Source organism: Chiloscyllium punctatum, chromosome 2 (genome assembly GCF_047496795.1).
Source record: "Chiloscyllium punctatum isolate Juve2018m chromosome 2, sChiPun1.3, whole genome shotgun sequence".
NCBI classification, from domain to species: domain Eukaryota; kingdom Metazoa; phylum Chordata; class Chondrichthyes; order Orectolobiformes; family Hemiscylliidae; genus Chiloscyllium; species Chiloscyllium punctatum.
The window spans coordinates 9,092,962-9,113,300 of record NC_092740.1 but is presented as its reverse complement, the minus strand read 5'-3'; the positions used below and the strand labels follow the sequence as shown (position 1 = coordinate 9,113,300).

Below are 20,339 nucleotides of genomic sequence, written 5' to 3'. Positions count from 1 at the left end.
TGTGTATTTTTCAGGAATGATCCAGGTTCATCCAGCATTCCCAGGACTGATCAAGCCCCGCAGCTCACTGCTCCAGGTACTGTCTGTACTCTAACTGACCGATCATTGTCCATTTCAGAGACTCTAATGGAGAGAGTGTGAATCCTGGAGAGATATTCAGGGACAGACTGTTACATTGAGTTAAACCGTTCTCCAGCACAGAATAAAGCCCTTCGGCCCATTGAGTCTGCATCAGTTGAAAACTATCCCCACCCCCATCCTTAACCCTTCACACTTATTGCATAGATTGACGTCTTTGATAGATGAACCTTTTAACTTTCAGACCATTCAATGTAAATGAATGAAAAGCTATGGGTTTCCATTAAGGGAGCTGACCAGACTCTGGATTATTGTCCGGGCAATGAAGATGGAAATCTTCTCCTCCGTCACTGACCCTGGATGGATTATTGGACAATAACCATTTCCGATTCCCTGAATCATCTGGCTGAGTAACTGGCTCGGCCCGGTCCTTGCTGCCTCGAGCTGTTCACGGCCAGTCTATCTGCTGCTTCGGTATGGGTCAAGGAAAACAGTCCAGTTGGGTGTCACACGTCTCAAATGACTCCCAGTCGCTGGGCTGCTGTGGGGAACCTGAGGATCAGGTTCATGGTCTGGGGAGAGGGGTTCAATTTTCACCATGGCAACTTGTAAAATTTACATTTAATTATTAAATCTGGAAGCATAAACTCAACTCTGTGATGGGAGCCATCTGAATTAACATTAGTTTGTTATCTTCAAAAAAGTTTCTGTTTGGCAGTCTCCTTCAGGGAAGCAAACTTACCATCTTTACCCAATCTGCCTGACAGGTGACTTCAGATCCCCATTTCAAACCTCAGTGTGTCTATTTAGGACCGATTGAATGCAATGTGTCTGACTCTGACCTGCTCCCCTCTGAAATGGCCAAGCAAGCCTCCTAGTTCAAGGGTGTTCAGGGATGGGCAACAAACGCTGGCCTTGCCTGTGAGTCCAACGTGCCTTGCAAGGATATGAAAACTACTGAATTTGTTCTCATTCTCTTCTCAATCCCTGCATCCTCCAATGTTCCCCCCCACCTCACCTCAACTCTCCACCAGCGTCCAACATTGAACAAAGAACATTACAGTGCAGCACAGCCCTTTGGCCCTCGATGTTGTGCCGACCTGTGAAACCAATCTGAAGCCCATCAAACACTATTACATTTTCATCCATATGTTTATCCAATGACCATTAAATGCTCTTCAAGTTGGCGAGTCTACTGCTGCTGCAGGCAGCGTGTACCACTCTTATACGACTCTCTAAGTAAATAAGCTGCCTCTGACATCTGTCCGATATCGTTCCCCCCTCAATTTAAAGCTATGCCCCTTCGTGCTAGCCATCACCATCTGAGGAATAAGGCTCTCACTGTCCACTCTATCTAACCCTCTGATTATTTTATGTTTCAATTCAGTCAACTCTCAGCCTTCTTCTCTCTTATGGAAACAGCCTCAAGTCCCTCAGCCTTTCCTTGTAAGACCTTCCCTCCATACCAGGCAACATCCTCAAAATGTCCTCTGCACTCTTTCCAAAGCTTCCACATCCTTCCTGTAATACGGTGACCAGATCTGCATTCAATACTCCAAGTGCAGCCACACCAGAGTTTTGTATAGCTGCAGCATGACCTCATGGTTCCAAAACTCAATCCCTTTACTAATGAAAGCTAGCACATCATATGCCTTCTTCGCAACTCTATCAACCTGGGGAGCAACTTTCAGAGAGCTATGTGCATGGACACGGAGAACTCTCTGCTCAGCTACACTACCAAGAATCTTACAATTAGCCCAGTACTCTGTACTCCTGTTACTCCTTCCAAAGTGAATCGCCTCACACTTTTCCACATTAAACTCCATTTGCCACCTCTCAGCCCAGCTCTGCAGTTTATCTATGTCTCTCTTTAACCTACAACATCCTTCAACATGATCCACAACTCCACCAACCTGAGTGTCATCTGCAAATTTACTAACCCATGCATCAAAGCCCTCACCCGGGTCATCCACAAACATGACCCAAAACAGATCCTTGCGTACGCAACTAGTAATTGAACTCCCGGACAAACATCTCCCAGCAACTACCACTCTCTGTCTCCTTTCAGATCGCCAATTTCTGATCCAAACAACGAAATCACCCTCAATCCCATGCCTTTGTATTTTGTGCAGTAGCATACCATGGCAACCTTATCAAATGCCTTATTGAAATCCATATACACCAAATATGTATATTTGGTGGGGCTTTCCCCCCCATCCACCTGTTTGTTCACCTTCTCAAAGAACTCAATAAGGTTTGTGAGGCACGACCCTCACAAAACCATGTTGACAATCCCTAATTAACTTATTCCTTTCCAGATGATTATAAATCTTATCTCTTATAACCTTTTGCAACACGTTACCCTCGTTACTCACTGGTCTATGATTAGCAGGGTTGTCTCTACACCCCTTATTGAACAAAGGAAAAACATTTTCCCTCCTCCAGTCTTCTTGTACCATTCCTGTCGACAATGACAACATAAAGATCAAAGCGAAAGGCTCATCAATCTCGTCCCTGGCTTTCCAGAGAACCCATGGTAAATCTCATCTGACTTATCTATTTTCACACTTTCCCGAATTGCTAACACCTCCTCCTTGTGACCATCAATCCCATCTCGTCTAGTGGCCTGTATCTCAGTATTTTCCTCGACAACATTATCTTTATCTTGTGTGAATACTGAGGAAAAATATTCATTTACCGCTTCCCCTATCGCCTCTGACTCGATGTACAACTTCCCACTACTATCCTTGATTGGCCCTAGTCTTACTCTTGTCATTCTTTTATTCCTGATATCCCTATGGAAAGCCTGAGGGTTTTCCTTGATCCTATCTGACAATGGTGTCTTATGTCCCCTCCTGGCTCCTCTTAAGTCTCTTTTTAGGTTTTTCCTGGCTAACTTGTCACCCTCAAGCACCCTAACTGAGCCTTCACATCTCATCCTAACATAAGCCTTCTTCTTCCTCTTGACAAGAGATTCAACTTCCTGAGTAAACCATGGCTCCCGCGCTCAGCAACTTCCTCCCTGCCTGACAGATACATATGTATCAAGGACCCACAGTAACTGTTCCTTGTATAAACTGCACATTTCAATTGTGCCCATCCCCTCCAGTTTCCTTGCCCATCCCATGCATCCTAAATCTTGCCTAATCACATCGTAGTTGCCTTTCCTCCAGCGCACAACTCTTGTCCTGCAATATATACCCATCCCTTTCCATTGCTAAAATAAACTTAACCAATTTGTGGTCACTATCACGAAAGTGCTCACCTACCTCCAAATTGAACACCTGGCCAAGTTCACTACCCAGTACCAAATCTGACGTGGCCTCGTCCCTTGTTGGCCTGTCTGTGTACTGTGTCAGGAAATCCTCCTGCACACATTGGACAACAACTGACCCATCTAAAGTACTTGAACTATAGTATTCCTAGTCAATATTTGGAAAGTTAAAGACCCCCATAACAACTACTGTGTCACTCTTGCTCCTGTCCAGAATCATCTTTGCTATCCTTTCCTCTACATCTCTGGAACTATTTGGAGGCCTATAGAAAACTCCTGACAGGGTGACCTCACCTTTCCTGTTTTTAACCTCAGCCCATACTACCTCAGTAGAGAGTCCTCAAATGTCCTTTCAGCAACCATAATACTGTCCTTGACTAACAATGCCACTGCACACCCCCTCCCCCCAACTTACCGTCTTCCCTGTTCTTACTGAAACATCTAAATCCTGGAACTGCAACAACCATTCCTGTCCCTACTCTACCTATATCTCCAAAATGGCCACAACATCGAAGTGGGAGAAAGTGAGGACTGCAGATGCTGGAGATCAGAGCTTAAAAATGTGTTGCTGGAAAAGCACAGCAGGTCAGGCAGTATCAAAGGAGCAGGAGAATCGACGTGTCGGGCATAAGCCCGTCTTCAGGATGTTTGATTCCTGAAGAAGGGCTTATGCCCGAAACATCGATTCTCCTGTTCCTTTGATGCTGCCTGACCTGCTGCGCTTTTCCAGCAACACATTTTTAAGCACAACATCGAAGTCCCAGGTACCAACCTATGCTGCAAGTCCAATATTTCACCTGCTCCGATCACATCTCTAACTCAGAGAATGATGTGGTGTCCACTGAGCCATTGCTGATATTTAAGGACAAGCCTGTCGATGCATGGTCCCTTATCATTCCTGTTTGTGTTACAGATCAGGACAGTTCCATCCTCTATGCTGAGATTGACAGCAACAGAACAGGTAAATGGCTGCACCTTAAAGGTTTTGAGCAATTGTCTAATTGATAATCAGATTCTATAATCAAACTAAGAGAACATTTTGTCTTTGTTAAAGGTGGCAAGAGATTCACAAACAGTCTGTCAGAAGGCCGTGAGTCAACATTTGTTTCTATATTGAGAAAGTGTATCATTTGAGATCACTCCCACTCCCCCATATCTTTAAGAGCTGATTTCACTGGGGGTCTGGTTTCCTGAGGAGGAGTTGCAGTGTTGATGTTTGAAGCTGCAGTGGGAAACTGGTCAACTCATAGAATTCGTGCCTGGCCACCGTCAGAGAATCATCCCAAATGAGAACTCCCAGTTCAGTTTTAACTGACCTTGAATTCTCCCCTGATGAGGTCTTCATGATGCGAGTCTGACCCAGTACCATTCCCTCAGAAGACGATTGTTGAAGGGTGGTCGGGTCTGATAAACGTGATCGAATTTTTAAGGAGTATTGAAGGATGGTTGGTTGGGTGTTTGATATTGACCATCAATGCGGATGTTAGCAAGGTGTTTGGTGAAGTTCCACAAGGCAGACTGGGCACAAAATCAAAGGGTCATGGGATCCAGGGGAAAGTGGCGAGATTGATCCAAATCAGGAGACATTGAGTTATTGTGAGCGGGTAGTTTTGTGACTGCGATGCTGTTCCGAGTGCCACTCAGAACCAGTTCCCTCAGTGTTCAGGTTCTATCAAAGTTTGCGCATGTCTGTAGGAGTCATGATTGAGAAACAAACAGACAAACTCAGCAGGTCTGGAGAAAAGAAATGGAAGAAAGCTACAACATGAAGGGACTTAGGGGTACTTGTGTACAAAACAAAGGTGCAGCAGAGATTGAGCAGGATGTTCCCTGATTTGGTGTGTGTTAACTATCAGGAGAACTTGGTCAAACCTGGATTTATTTTTGCGAGAGTATTGGAGGGTGAAGGGAGACTTAATAGAAATACATAAATTTATGAGAGGCAGGGATAGGGGGGACAGTCAGGTTTTTTTCAAAGAGTGGAGATGTCATATACAAGCGGCATAAATTTAAGGTGAATGAGGAAAAATTTGAGGGTGATTTGTGAGGATAGCTTTCAACAAAGAGAATGATAGACGTCTGGAACAGGCTACCAGGGGAGGTGATAGAAGCAGATACGTTAGCAACATTTAAGAGCCATTTAGACAGGCCCATGAACAACAGGAACAGAGAGGGATGGACCATGTGCTGGGAAATGGGATTAGTTTAGAATGGCATCATGGTTTGCACTGACATGGTGGACCAAAGACCATGTTCCTGCACTGTACTGTCCCATGTTCTGTATTCTATGTTTAGAGAGACAGGAACCATCAACACATCTAAAACCCAGGAGAAAATGTGTGCTGCAGATGCTGGAAATCAGAGTCAAAATGTGTGGTGCTGGAAAAGCACAGCTAGTTCGGCAGCATCCGAGAGGCAGGAGAGTTGATGTTTCAAGTATAAACTCTTCATCAGGAATGAGTCTTCTGCTCCTCGGATGCTGCCTGACCGGCTGTGCTTTTCCAGCACCAACCTTTTTGACCCTGACATTTAAAACTCACTTGGATAAGGATTTGAAGAACATGAGTCTCCAGGGCTATGGACCAGGAGCTGGGCAGTGGGGTGTTCTAGAGAGCTCTTTATCAATCAACACAGTTACAATGGGCTGAATAGCCTCCTCCTCTTGTTCGGGAAACCTTCCAATATAAATCAATAGAAATTGCTGGAGAAACTCAGCAGGTCTGGCAGCATCTGTGGAGAGAAATCAGAGTTAAAATTTCAAATCCTTCTTCAGAACTGCCTGTAGCTGGGGAAAAGTGGTATCTATGGTAAAGACAGGTGGTGTGGGAGGGGAAAAGGAGTGAGCAGATAGGTGGAGATGGAGCCCAGAGAGAGTGAATGGAAGTCAGATCATCAAAAGGATGGGAGGGAGAATGAAAAGCTGATAGTGGGGACAATAAGTTGGTGAAAATGGTTTGGCTGTGCTGAAAACAACTCATGTCACGGCAGGGCCTGAGGTGTGAGGATGGATAAAACACCTCATTCTGGCTGTAAAATTATTTAGAACTCAATACTGAGGCCAGGAAGCTGCAGGGTGCCCATGTGGAGAATGAGATGCTGTTCTTCCAACTTGCACTGAGCACCGCTGGAGTGCTGTGGAAATGGTGGTTAATGATCCTCTGGATGTGGAAGCTGGTGCGATGATAGATGAGGGCAAGGGATTTGAGCAATTCATCAACTTCTCCAACACATTCCATCCTGACCTTAAATTTACCTGGACCATCTCTGACACCTCACTCCCCTTCCTGGACCTCTCCATCTCCATTAGTGACGACCGACTTGACACTGACATTTTTTTACAAACCCACCAACTCCCACAGCTACCTGGATTACACCTCTTCCCACCCTATCTCTTGCAAAAATGCCATCCCATATTCCCAATTTCTCCGCCTCCGCCGTATCTGCTCCCAGGAGGACCAGTTCCACCATAGAACACACCAGATGGTCTCCTTCTTTAGAGACCGCAATTTCCCTTCCCACGTGGTTAAAGATGCCCTCCAACGCATCTCGTCCACATCCCGCACCTCTGCCCTCAAACCCCACCCCTCCAACCGTAACAAGGACAGAACGCCCCTGGTGCTCACCTTCTTCCCTCCAAACCTTCTCATAAACCAAATCATCCGCCGACATTTCCGTCACCTCCAAAAAGACCCCACCACCAGGGATTTATTTCCCTCCCCACCCCTTTCCGCCTTCCGCAAAGACCGTTCCCTCCGCGACTACCTGGTCAGGTCCACACCCCCCTACGACCCACCCTCCCATTCTGGCACTTTCCCCTGCCACCGCAGGAACTGTAAAACCTGTGCCCACACCTCCTCCCTCACCTCTATCCAAGGCCCTAAAGGAGCCTTCCACATCCATCAAAGTTTTACCTGCACATCCACTAATATCATTTATTGTATCCGTTGCTCCCGATGTGGTCTCCTCTACATCGGGGAGACTGGGCGCCTCCTAGCAGAGCGCTTCAGGGAACATCTCCAAGACACCCGCACCAATCAACCAAACCGCTCCGTGGCCCAACATTTCAACTCCCCCTCCCACTCTGCCGAGGACATGAAGGTCCTGGGCCTCCTTCACCGCCGCTCCCTCACCACCAGACGCCTGGAGGAAGAACGCCTCATCTTCCGCCTCGGAACACTTCAACCCCAGGGCTTCAATGTGGACTTCAACAGTTTCCTCATTTCCCCTTCCCCCACCTCAACCTAGTTTCAAACTTCCAGCTCAGCACTGTCTCCTTGACTTGTCCGGACATGTCCTACCTGCCTATCTTCTTTTCCACCTATCCACTCCACCCTCTCCTCCTTGACCTATCACCTTCATCTCCTCCCCCACTCACCCATTGTACTCTATGCTACTCTTTCCCCACCCCCCACCCTCCTCTAGCTTATCTCTCCATGCTTCAGGCTCACTGCCTTTATTCCTGATGAAGGGCTTTTGCCCAAAATGTCGATTTCGCTGCTCGTTGGATGCTGCCTGAACTGCTGTGCTCTTCCAGCACCACTAATCCAGTATTTGCTTTCCAGCATCTGCAGTCATTGTTTTTACCTCAAGGGAAGGGAAGTGATGAGGGCAGAAATGCAGGAGATGGATTGGACACGGCTGAGGGCCTTGTCAACCATGGTGATGGAGAATCCTTGGTTGAGGATAAAGCTTGACATTTCGGAGGTCCCTGTGCAGAATGTGGCCCCATCAGACAGATGTGGTGGGCTTGGAGAAACTGGGAGAATACAACAGAGTCTTTACAGGAAGCAGGGTGTGAGGATGGGGAGTCAAGGTAACTGTGTGAGACTGAGATTGTCATGAATATTGGTGGCCAGCCTATCACCAGAAATAGAAACAGAGATGTCAAGGAAGGGAAGGGAGGAGTCAGTGATCAGGTGAAGGTGAGAACAGGGTGGATATTGGAAGTGAAATTGATCAAATTTTCCAATTCTGGATGAGAAACTGAAACAGCACTGATGATGTCATCGACATACAGGAGAAAGAGTTGTGGGAGTGGCCTGAGGAGGCCTGGAATGAGGAATGTTCCACTTGCCCCACAATGAGAGAGGCATAACTGGGGCCCAGGTGGGTATCGGTGGCCACACCAGTGAAGAGAAGGTGGCTGGAGCTCACTAACCAGTAATTCTGACACTGACATAAATGGCAAAAGTATCATGGATGCAGTTGGGAAGGGATGGACAAGGGGAGGAAAAACTCGGTCAAGGTCAACAGAGATAAGTTCCCTCAGGCAGGAAGAAGCAAGAACACTGGATCTGCCTGGGCAGTCCAGATATAGATTTTGGGAAGAAGGTAGAAGTGGGCAGGTCAGGACTGGGGGAATGTGAGCTTGGAGTCTGTGAGGGCAGTGGAGAGATCCTGGATAAGATTAACTTTGTGACTGTTGTGCACACTACAGCCTGAGACCAGTCAGTTTAGGGGACATAGGGGTGAATGGAGGAGGGCAGAGAAATTAAAATGACCCATGTAATGTTAGCAGTTCTCGATGGACAGGAAAAATCTCCGGTGTGAGATTATTAATGATCATTTCAATTCGTTCAACCACAACATAGATTACTCTTCTTGAGTCATTAAGTCTGTAGCTTGCCTTCTTATCAGGAGTAGCTCCCTTGTTCCTTGTTACATTCAGTGTTAACTCTCTCCTGTCTCCCAGGAACAGATCCTTGATGTTGCGTTGACTCCTTCTTCTCAGGGATGGCTAATTAACATGTTGCTTTTAATTCCTTGATTACAGTTTCTCCTTGTCCCTTTCATCTCAGTACCACTGCATTTCAGAAAAAATCATTGTTGATTCATTCAAACTCTGAATCATTATCAAAGTTCTGAAGTTTACATTCTCACAGTCCCTCATTATTCTAAACTCCAGGGGAAACAAACCCAGCCTGTCCTCCCTCTCCTCATGAGACAACCTGCTTCTCAATCTCAGAAACCTCCTTTGAGCCAGCACCAATATCCTTCATTATGTACAGCATTTGAGATGTGATCTCAGAACTGCCTTGTATATCTAAAATAACATGTTTACGTTTATATCCAATTCCTCTTTTATTCAAGGATAGCATTTTATTAACCTTCCTGATTCCATGGTGTAAGAGTGTTCCTACCTTTGTGACCTGATTCCCACCACATGGTAGAATACTGCAGTGGTTCTCCACTCACATAATTCTCTCCTTTTTCCCTGTGTTTAGTGTGTCTGCCCTGCCCAATGTCTGTACTCTGTGATCAATACAAGCTAATCCAACTCTCCTGTTCAGTGCTTTAACCAGATGATGACATCATGATCACATTGTGGTTTGTGGCAGCTTGCAGTAAGAAATTAGTTGACTGCAAATATAAAAATAGAGCTCCATCTGCTGTAAGGGGTTATTCAGTCCCCTGAGATCATGAAAAGTTAGGCATAAATGCATTTATTTTCATTCTGGTAATGAGAAATGCAACAACCAGTTTGTGAAGAGTAATGTCCCCCAAACAGCCCTGTGCTCAATCAGTTAGCCTGTGTATTTTCATGATGTAGACTGAGGGATGAGTGATGTTGAGGACACAATGATCTGGGTTGAGGGATGAGTGACAAGGACACAGTAGAGAGCTCCTCTGTTCGTCATTGAAGTAACACATTTGGAATTGTTCACAACCACCTGAGAGAGCAGACCAGTGCAACCTTTAACATTTCAGCCACAAGATAACACTTTAGACATTGCAGCGCTCCATTCGAACTGCTCCGAAGTCTCAGCATTGATCTTACGTTGTAGCCACTGGAATGGGGAATTGAACCCACAACCTTCTAACTCCAAGGGGTATGTGTTGTCCACTGAGCTGTTGCACTGAGTGTGGGTCTCAGGATGGGGTGAGAGCAGCTGTCTGAGGAGTGATGGACATCATGGAGAGAGCTGTGATCCTGGGTGGATTCAAAACATAAAGGATGAAACTCATTCACTGTTTGTGTCAACGAATGACCCCATCCCGTCCCATACCTAACAACAAACCGACCAATAAATATCCCCTTATCATTCCTGTTTGTGTTACAGATCAGGACAATTCCAGACTCAGTGCCAAGATTGACAGCAACAGAACGGGGAAATGGCTTCACCTTGGTTTTTTTGAGCTTTTGTCTCGATCTGAGATGAGATGAGTGACTGTTGTGGACAGAACAGCCTGAGAGTATTCAGTTCAGTGGGAGATAGGAGTGAATGGAGGAGGACAGAGAAATACAAAGACCAGTGTCAGTTCTCAATAAACAAGTCAAGTGCGGCTTAAAGGCCAGAGGGAGGGGTCCAGGTGGAGGAAGAGAGTTGGAGGTGGGTGAAGGGGTCTGTGGGATGGACAGAGGACTCCTGTCCAAAGAAATGGGCACAGAGGCAAAGGCAACGGAAGAAGAGATCAACATCATGTCGTGACTGAACTTCGGTGAGGTCGGAGTGCAAAGTGATTAAAACTGAGACCTTTACTGAATGTTCTGTATTCAGTATCGGAGAAGGGAGAGTGAATATCCAACAAGAGGTGGAGGTGGGAGAATGGGGACAAGTGGGACAGTGGGTGGAGGAAGTTTCCAGAGGGGTGGGGGTACATGGTATCGGGTGAATGAGCCGGAGAATTAAGTCGAACTGGGGCTGAGGACAGCTTTGAGACAGTGTGAAGGGATGCTGATGGAGAGAGAGGTCAAGAGTATGTATATGATGGTATATAGCACTGAGTGTGGGTCTCAGGATGTGGTGAGAGCAGCTGTCTGAGGAGTGATGGACATCATGGAGAGAGCTGTGATCCTGGGTGGGTTCAAAACATAAAGGATGAAACTCATTCACTGTTTGTGTCAACGAATGACCCCATCCCGTCCCATCAATCCCTCTCATCCCTATAGCCTCGGTGCTAACACATGCTGTCTGACTACCAGCCTTTGGCCTTATCGAGAGTAGTGGGGACAAGGTAGGAGAGCAGAACTGAGCCAGAACCAGATCAGTTATGGTCTGAATGAATTGTGGAGAGAACTCGATGGGCCATAGGGCTTGCTCCTGCTGTGAAGTACAATGTACATATCTTCTTTAAATTGAAGCTGATGAGATTCAAAGTTAGTGGCTGTGTGGTTTGGAAATTGGCTTTGGGCCAGGAAGCAGAGCGCTGTGGTCTGTGGTTTTATTTCAGACTGGAGGGAAGTGTGCAGCGCTAGTGATATAATTGAAATGTGGGTCCAGCGGATCTCATTGATTAGATTAGATTCCCTACAGTGCGGAAACAGGCCCTTCGGCCCAACAATTCCACACCGACCCTCCAAAGAGCAACTCACCCAGACCCATTCCCCTACATTTACCAATTCACCAAACACGACAGGCAATTTAGCATGGCCAATTCACCGAACCTGCACATCTTTGGACTGTGAGAGGACTTTGGAGCACCTGGAGGAAACCCACGCAGACACAGGGAGAATGTGCAAACTCCACACAGACAGTTGCCTGAGGTGGGAATTGAACCCGGGTCCCTGGCGCTGTGAGGCAGCAGTGCTAACCACTGTGTCACTGTGCCAACCCTTAATGAGCTCTGAGTCTCAGAACCATTTGTATTTTACAAAGTGATTGTGAATTGAAACATTATAAAACATCCTGCAAGATGACCAAATGTTCACAAGCTGCAGTAGTTGGTTAATGAATTGAAGAAGTCCCAAACACACACACAATCAATGAAATGATTCAAAAATACAGAGGCAAAAGCTTTTGAAGTTTTTATCTTTGGAAGAACAGGGAATGTGTCCAAACACTCTTCAGTTTCCTGACCGTGAGGATGCAGTCACTACATTCCTGTTCCTTCCTGCAGTTACATGGGATCATCACCACCTCCAAGTTCCCTTCCAAGCCACCCACTCTGTACTGACATGGAAATATATTGTCGTTCACTCACTGTCACTGGGTCACAATCCTGGAATTCCCTCCCCAGTGGCATTGTGGGTCTCCCAACATTTACACGGACTGATCATGAAAGCAAGGACTTTTTGCTGCCTTGTGGAGAACTTTGTTGTCAAACAGTCACTGCCATAGTTTCTGGAAGGTTGAGCTGTCTCAGCTGATCCAGGGTTGGATCTCTTCCCCAATGGGCATTGAGAAGCAGAGTGCCCTCGTGGTCACCTATGGGCTGGACTGAGACTGGCATTGATGGGCAGAGCCAGTGATGTCAGCCCTGGGCACCGTTTTGAGGGAGGTGCCTCCAAGGCTATTGAGAGTGCTAAATGTATCCCGGAGTCTTAGCATATCCAAGAGGTAGAATATTGAACTGACCAGTGATTTGTGGTTTGGTTTGGCAACACTCAAGCATTGGCCAAGTCCCTTGTTTGCAGCATTGACGAGACCAAGGGTGGCTTGCTAGTCGGGTGCAGAATGTGAAAACAACAGTGATGTTATCAGTGCATACTGCATCTTATGTGGGTCTGTTGTGGTCATTTTATTATTGGCATGGATGAGACTGAGGTTGAAGAGATTTCTATCTGGGCCGTGTTTAATCCTGACACCAGAGGTCAAAGCTGCTGTTTGGTAGATTATAGATAATATGGAGCTATCACACAGCGTTGCTTTACTCTGGTTCTGTTCCTTGAAGACATCCGTTCCTGAAGATGTCAAGTCATCCCAAAGCAGTTGCAGAATTTGGAAGAAGTTTCTGGACATTCCAAATTTTAAGAGTATGATTCATCAAGTGATTTACTGAGCCATCTGCTGTGATCAGGTTGAGAAATGTAATACAGAGTTCCTGGTGTTGTGTTTGACATTTTACTTGGATTTGTCTGATAACAAAGGCCATGTTGGAGATTCCATTGGAAGGTTTAAAGCTGTCGTGTGTCTTTGGGAGGATTCCCACAGCCACAGGAAGTAGGAGAGTCAGGAGAATGTGTATCAGGATGTTGTCCTCTAAGGACAAGATGCTCCACCACTTTCCTGCACTATCCCCTTACCCCTCAATGTTTTTAATGCCGGGAAATCTATCAATCTCATTCATGAATATACTCAATGGCTAAGCTTCCACAGCTCTCTGATGAGAGAATTCCCAAGATTAACTGCTTCAAAACACTAAATTCCCCCTCATCTCAGTTCCAACCACCTATCCCTCATTCTGAGACTGTATTCCCTGGTTCAAGCCAGTGTATGACACTCACTCTGTAACAAGTGAATCCTTTTGTTGATATGGAAATCCGATCTGTTCACCACATTCCAGATGGGATCTCACCAAAGATCGATATAATTGCCATGAGATGTCAGGAATTAAGGGAGGTCCACACAAGGAGTGAAGGAAGGCCTGCAGCAGGAGTGAGGGAAGGCCTGAACCAGGAGTGAGGGAAGGACTGAACCAGGAGTGAGGGAAGGCCTGAACCAGGAGTGAGGGAAGGCCTGAACCAGGAGTGAGGGAAGGCCTGAACCAGGAGTGAGGGAAGGACTGAACCAGGAGTGAGTAAACTACCCTCGATCTCTTCAATGCTTCCAAGGGTTGTCCCATTTACTGTATACTTCCCTCTTGCATTAGACCTTATGCATCACCACATGTCTCTCCAAATTAAATTTCAGCAGCCATTTCTGTGCCCAAGTCTACAACCTTTATATGTCCTGCTGTATCCTCTGGCAATCTTCTTCACTATCCAAAGCTCCCTCAATCTTTGTGTCATCTGCAAACTAACTAATCGTACCACTTACAATATTCTCCAAAATATTTATAAATGTTGTGAACTAACAGGGGTCCCCACACTGACTCCTGTGGATCACCAATGGTCACAGATTTCCAGTCAGAAAAACACCCTTCCACCACTCCTCTCTGTCTTCTGTGACTAAGCCAATTCTGCATCCATCTTACCACCCCTCCGCAGATCCATGTGACTTCAATTTCACTATCAGCCTGCCATGAAAAACTTTGTCAAAGGCCTTATGAAAGTCCATGTGGACAATATCTATCACCCTGTTGTTGTCAATCATGAAACTTGCTCAAAAGGCTGAATCAAGTTTCTGTGACATGACCTTCCTGCACAAAACCATGTTGCCTCGTGTTAATAAGAAGATATTTTTTCAAATTGAGTAAAGCCAGTCATTAAGAATCTACTCCAATATTTTCCCTACCACGGACGTAAAGCTCACCAGCCTGTAAGTTCCTGTATTATCCCTGTTGCCCTCAGACAAAGGGACAATGTTGGCTCTTCTCCAGTGCTCTGGGACCTGTCTTGTGACTAAACAGAATCCGAAGATTCTGTACAAGCTCTCAACAATGTGCTTCCTCACCTCGATGAGTCAGGGGAGGCAAACCTCTGTTTCTTTCTATTAAAATATCTGTTTCTGTACCCTCCATTTACCAAAATAAAAGGAAAATCATCCTGTACAATGTTTCTAAATGCAGACTTGCTGCAGTGCAATCTCTGAGACTGGCTGCTGCTTTCCATCACTTCCTGATGACATTGGCTTCCTCTTTGAGCATGTGGCACCTTGTAGCCCTGTATAAATCTGCTCACTGACAGCCCCTCTCATTCTTCAACAATTACTGTACCTTACACCAGTGTCCTTTTGTGGGACTGGAGTCACATGTAGGCCAGACCAGGTATGCAATGGGATGCATTGAAGAAGGAAATAAGGAGAGTCCAGGGCTAAAGGGTAGGACCAACAAATCCAGTGAACCTTGAATACTGAGGAATACACAGCATTGGATGAAGGGAAAAGGGAGGCTTATGGCAGATACTGAGAATTCAAAACAGTAGCAATTTCTTCAGGATTATAAAATGTGCAAGTGGGAAATTAAAGTGGAGATTCGGAGTGCGAAAAGGAAATATGAATGTATACTGATAGGTAATATAAAGAAGCATCCAAAATATTGAAAGGAATATTCATGGTAAAAAGACAACAAAGACCATGGTTGTAATTGAAACTTGAACCCAGAGGATGTACGTCAGGCTGTAATTGACAACTTTATGTTGTTGTTCAGGCGTGAGAGGGATGATTTTGGTGCAGAAATCGGGGAGATAGTCTGTGACAAGATGAAAGAAATTAACATAGAGAGGAACTGCTGAGTGGTATGGGCAGCAAAAAGTAGATAAATCTCCAGGGCAGGATGAAATGTATCTCAGGTTGTTGAGTGAGGCAGGGGAGATAATAGCAGGGACTTTGGAAATAATTTTCCATTCCTCTCCGGCTGCAGGAGAGGTGCTGGAGGACAGGAGGACAACCAGTGTGGTACCTCAAGAAGGGAACAAGGGATAAACCAGGAAACTTCTGGCTAGTCAGTCTCAACTCGGTGTCAAAACGTGTGGCAGATCAGGCTGATGAACGGCTCGTGCCCAAAACATCGACCCTCCTGCTCCTCAAATGTTGCCTGAGCTGCTGTGCTTTTCCAATGCCACACTGTTTAACTCTGACTCTCCAGCATGTGCAGTCCTCACTTTCTCTCAGTCTATACTCAGTGGGGTGGAAACTGTTCGAGGTAATTCTGAGGGACGGAATGGATCTGCATTTGGAGAGACAGGGATCAATCATGAACATGGATTTGTTTAGGAAGTTATTAGATTTTTTTTAGATTAGTTTAGATTACTTACAGTGTGGAAACATGCCCTTCGGCCCAACAAGTCCACACCGCCCCGCCGAAGCGTAACCCACCCATACCCCTACATCTACATCTACATCGACCCCTTACCTACCACTACGGGCAATTTAGCATGGCCAATTCACCTAACCTGCACATCTTTGGACTGTGGGAGGAAACAACTATCTTAACAACTTCCCTGAATTTTTTTTGAAGAGGTTTCCAGATGTGTAGACACGGGGAATGAATTTGATGCATCTTTTTAATGCAAAGGGAGATAAATTTTAAAAGAGATCTTATTGAATGATGGAGCAGGGTTGAAGGACCAGATAGGTAGCATCTGTGGGGCAGGTGAATTGACGTTTTGAGTATAAGCCCTTCATCAGGAAGGATCTTTCTTCCTGATGGAAGTCTTCTTCCCGAAATGACGACTCTCCTGCATCTCAGATGCTGCCTGACCAGCTGTGCTTTTCCAGCTCCACAGTCTTCGACTCTAATCTCCAGCATTCACAGTCCTCACATTCTCCTTGAGGGGTCAGATAACCCTCTCCTGCTCCTATTTCTTATGTTCTTGTGTCTTCTTGGACTTCGGCAAAACCTTTGACCAGGTTCCACATGGGAAAATGATAGCAAAGGTGAGAGCCCAAGGAAATTTGGGGTAAATTGGATGCACAACTTGCTGACTGGAAGGAAACAGAGGGTGATGGTCGAGGGGCATTTTTGTGACTGGAAGTGTGTGTCCTGTGGGATCCCACAGGGGTCACTGTTGGGGCCCTTGCTATTTGCGGTTTGTCGTAAATGATTTAGACTTGAATGAAGAGGGGTTGATTAATATGGTCCCAGATGATAAACAAATAGTTGGGGTAGTAAATATTGAGGAGGATAGCCTTAGCCAACAAGAGGATCTATACGGGCTGGTCAGATAGACTGATCAGGAGCAAACAGTATCCAACATGGATCAGTGTGAGGTGATACACTTGGGCAGGACAGAAAAGGTAAGGGAAGGCTTAATGAACAATAGGACCCTGGGAAACACCAAGGATCAGAGCGACCTTGGTGTGCATGTACACCAGTCCCCTTAATGTATCGGGACAGGTGGATAACGTGGATAAAAACCCCTATGGGATACTTCCCTTTATTAGTTGAAGCATAGAGCTTAATTCAGAGCAGTGAGGTTATGTTGGAACTGTATGAAAAATTGGTTAGGTCACAGCTAAAGAATTGTGTGAAGTTCAGGAATCCATATTATGGGACAGAGCAGATTTGCCAGGATGTTACCTGGGCTGGAGAGTTTCAATTCTGAAGAGAATTCGGATCGATTGTTTTCTCCAGGGAGGAGGAGATTGAGAGGAGACATGATTGAGATGCGTAAAATTATGAGGGACATAAATACGGTTGAATTGAAAATTGTTTCCCCATGATAGAGTGGTCAGTGACCATGGGACATTAATTTAAGGTATGGGGCAGGGCGATTGTGTTTATTCATTCATGAAACATGCATATCACTGGCTGGCCAGCATTCATTGCCCATTCCTTGTTGAGCTCTTGAGAAGATGGCGATGGGCTGCCTTCTTAAACCCTTACAGTCCACGTGCTGGATGTAGACCCATAATGCCTTGAGGGAGTGAATTCCAGGATTTTGACCGAACAAGAGTGAAGGAGTGATGATATATTTCCAAGCCAGGATGGTGAGTGCCTTGGAGGGGAATTTACAGGTGATGGTGTTCCCCTTTATCTGCTGCCACTGAACGTTTAGCTGGAGATGGTCGTGGGTTGGGAAGGTGATGTCTGAGGATCTTTGATGAATGTTAGAGGTTTATCGGAGATGTGAGGGAAACCTTTTCACTCGGAGGATGGCGGGAATCTGGAAATCATTGCTTTTAAGGGTGACACAGACATAAAACCCTCATAATGTTTCAGACCTGTTTAGGTGTGCACTTGCAATGTCGATGTATAAGGCATTGGGGCAACTGCTGGATAATAGAATTGGAATGGGTAGATGGTTAGTTTTGACCAGCATGGACTCAATGGGCCAAAGGACCTTTTACTGTGCTCTAGATCTCTATGACTCTATGATTAAGACCATTAGGGGTCTTGTGGTACAGTGGTAATGTCCCTCCTTCAAAGCCAGGAGACCTCCATGAAATCCCACTTGATCCATGGGTGTGTAATAATATCTCTAATCATTGTGTTTGGAAAATATCTCCAGGAAAGATTTACTCACTTGAAATACCTGGCAATGGGCATCAAAGTGCCACATCTTAGCTTGGTGAGGGGATGGTAAGTGGGTTCTGGAAGAGGAAGCATAAAAGGTATGCCTTAGTAAGTGGCACACTTTGAATTTAACTCCCAATAAGTTCCCTCATGTAAACTGTGATCCACAATATCTCTGAGACACTGTGAACTGTGATTCTTTAAAATCATGGACCGATTGGGTGTACATTGTGGAGGAGCAGGATGTGTTTCCCTCTGCAATGGAGGGGATTGGCTCAGAGTGCTGGGTGCAGGGTTTTATAACCTGAACCATGGGACTGTGGGAAAATTGGAAACCCTGGGATAGTGTTGGGAATCATGGAATGAGGAAACCCATGGGAAGGCATCTGAGACTTCCCGACTTGGAGAATGTGGAAAGATTGTTTATGCTCTTCTTTTGTTGAGAACTTCAATCAAATCATCCCAAACCTTCCAGTGTAACAGGATACAAACATAATTTGTGATCCCACACCTTGTAATTTAACTCTGTGAGACCTGATGTCATCATTCTGCACCACACTCTTTCTCAGGTCAGAATATCCTTCCCAAGGTGTGGCGCCCAGAACGGCTCCTGAATTGAAAAAGAAATAAAATTAAAGATTATCCTTCTCAGGTTCAAATTCTTCCACGGCATTGAGTCTGTCATCCTCATATACTCACAATATTTCCAAATCTGGCTCCTCCATATCCCTTCCTGTAAATGTAAACTCACCATAGTCCCAGAGGGCATCGGGCTGTTCTCTCATTAGAGAGGAAAAGCTAGGCAAACGTGAGGACTGCAGGTTCTGAAGATCAGAGTCTAGATTAGAGTGATGAAGGGCTTTTGCCCAAAATGTCGATTTTCCTGCACCTCGAATGCTGCCTGACCTGCTGTGCTTTTCCAGCACCACTCTGATCTACACTCATTAGAGAGAGATGTGTGGTGGTGGATTCACCGGACTGTAATAGTAACATCACTGGGGTATAATTTTCAATCTCCAAGACTGTGAGAATCCCTGTCCAAACCTCTCCAACGCTCTTTCCTCCTTTTAAGTCGCGCCTTAAGACATGCGTGTTGGAACACCACCTGTCCAAATAACTCCGAATATGGTTTGATGTCTGATTCTCATGCAGTTCATTGAACATTTTCCAATTGTCAAGCTGTGATGTGAATCCAGGATTCTGTACGATTCTTTGATTCTAGAGTCAGAAAGCTGATGCAGTAAGGCAGTTTCAGAGTGAATACTGTTTGTATTACAGCTCAGCCTGATTCCTGTACCTATGCCAGCATCATGTTTGACAGCAACAGAAAAGGTAACCAGCTACATACATTTTTTCCAACTTAGTGGTATTTCTAAACATTTAAAATACATCCTCCTCACTAACAGACTATTCTCTTTCATTTCAAGGTGGCAAGACTCTCCGGGTTGCTGATTCAGAAGAGAGTGAGTCAGTTTTGTCCTTTCAGAATCCTAATCCTAATTCTTTCTCATTTCCCAATCCCTGAAGCCCATTCTCCAATGTGTGGGACAGTGCTAGTTGGACCTGGGTGATCCATTTCCTTGTTATTTGAGACCCCAACGTTGGGTGGCGCCATTATGGAGATTTGATCACATGACCTTAAAGCCCCAATCCTTCACCACGATGCTGTTGTCATTGGCCCGACAGTCTGATCATCTTTATTAGGGTGTTCCTTTACTCCACCAATCAGAAAGCAACCATTCTCTCCACTATCCCATTGGATGATACTTGACTGTCTCTCAAAAAGCTTGTCTCTCCCAATGTATTTGTGAGCGTCATAAAGTGAATGAGGGGGAACATGAACAACTGATGGAGTAAATATTTCCCTTTCCTGTAACTACTCTGATAGTGATGGGACTGATATTTGGGTAAATATGCTCCTTTCCTGTATTTCCCTTCAAACTGAATTGATAATGATCATCAGCTCTGATTTCTGTCTCTTTCTAGCGGATGTAACCTATGCAGCTGTGGTGAAGACTCATTAGGAGCGAATAAGAACTGAACCTGTGCAACTGAGGTTGGATTGTTTCTCAGATCAAATTCAAGGAACATCATGGAACTTACCAGCTCAGAAACTTGGCATTATTATTCTTCAAAAGTGTTTTTTAAACTTTTTTTAAAAATTTGTGCCTTTTTATCTTCGTGTATTTTTAATTGTGGACTGAAACGCATC

At 45.4% G+C, this 20,339-nt stretch overlaps 1 long non-coding RNA gene across 1 annotated transcript; it reads left to right on the top strand.

The window, feature by feature from the left end:
• Positions 1-54: 54 nt before the first annotated feature.
• Positions 55-19,437, top strand: LOC140492636 (uncharacterized). The gene is made up of 4 exons (XR_011963593.1): positions 55-76; positions 4,266-4,313; positions 4,407-4,442; positions 19,406-19,437. It is a non-coding gene; the product is annotated as an uncharacterized lncRNA (long non-coding RNA).
• The last annotated feature ends 902 nt before the right edge of the window (positions 19,438-20,339 follow it).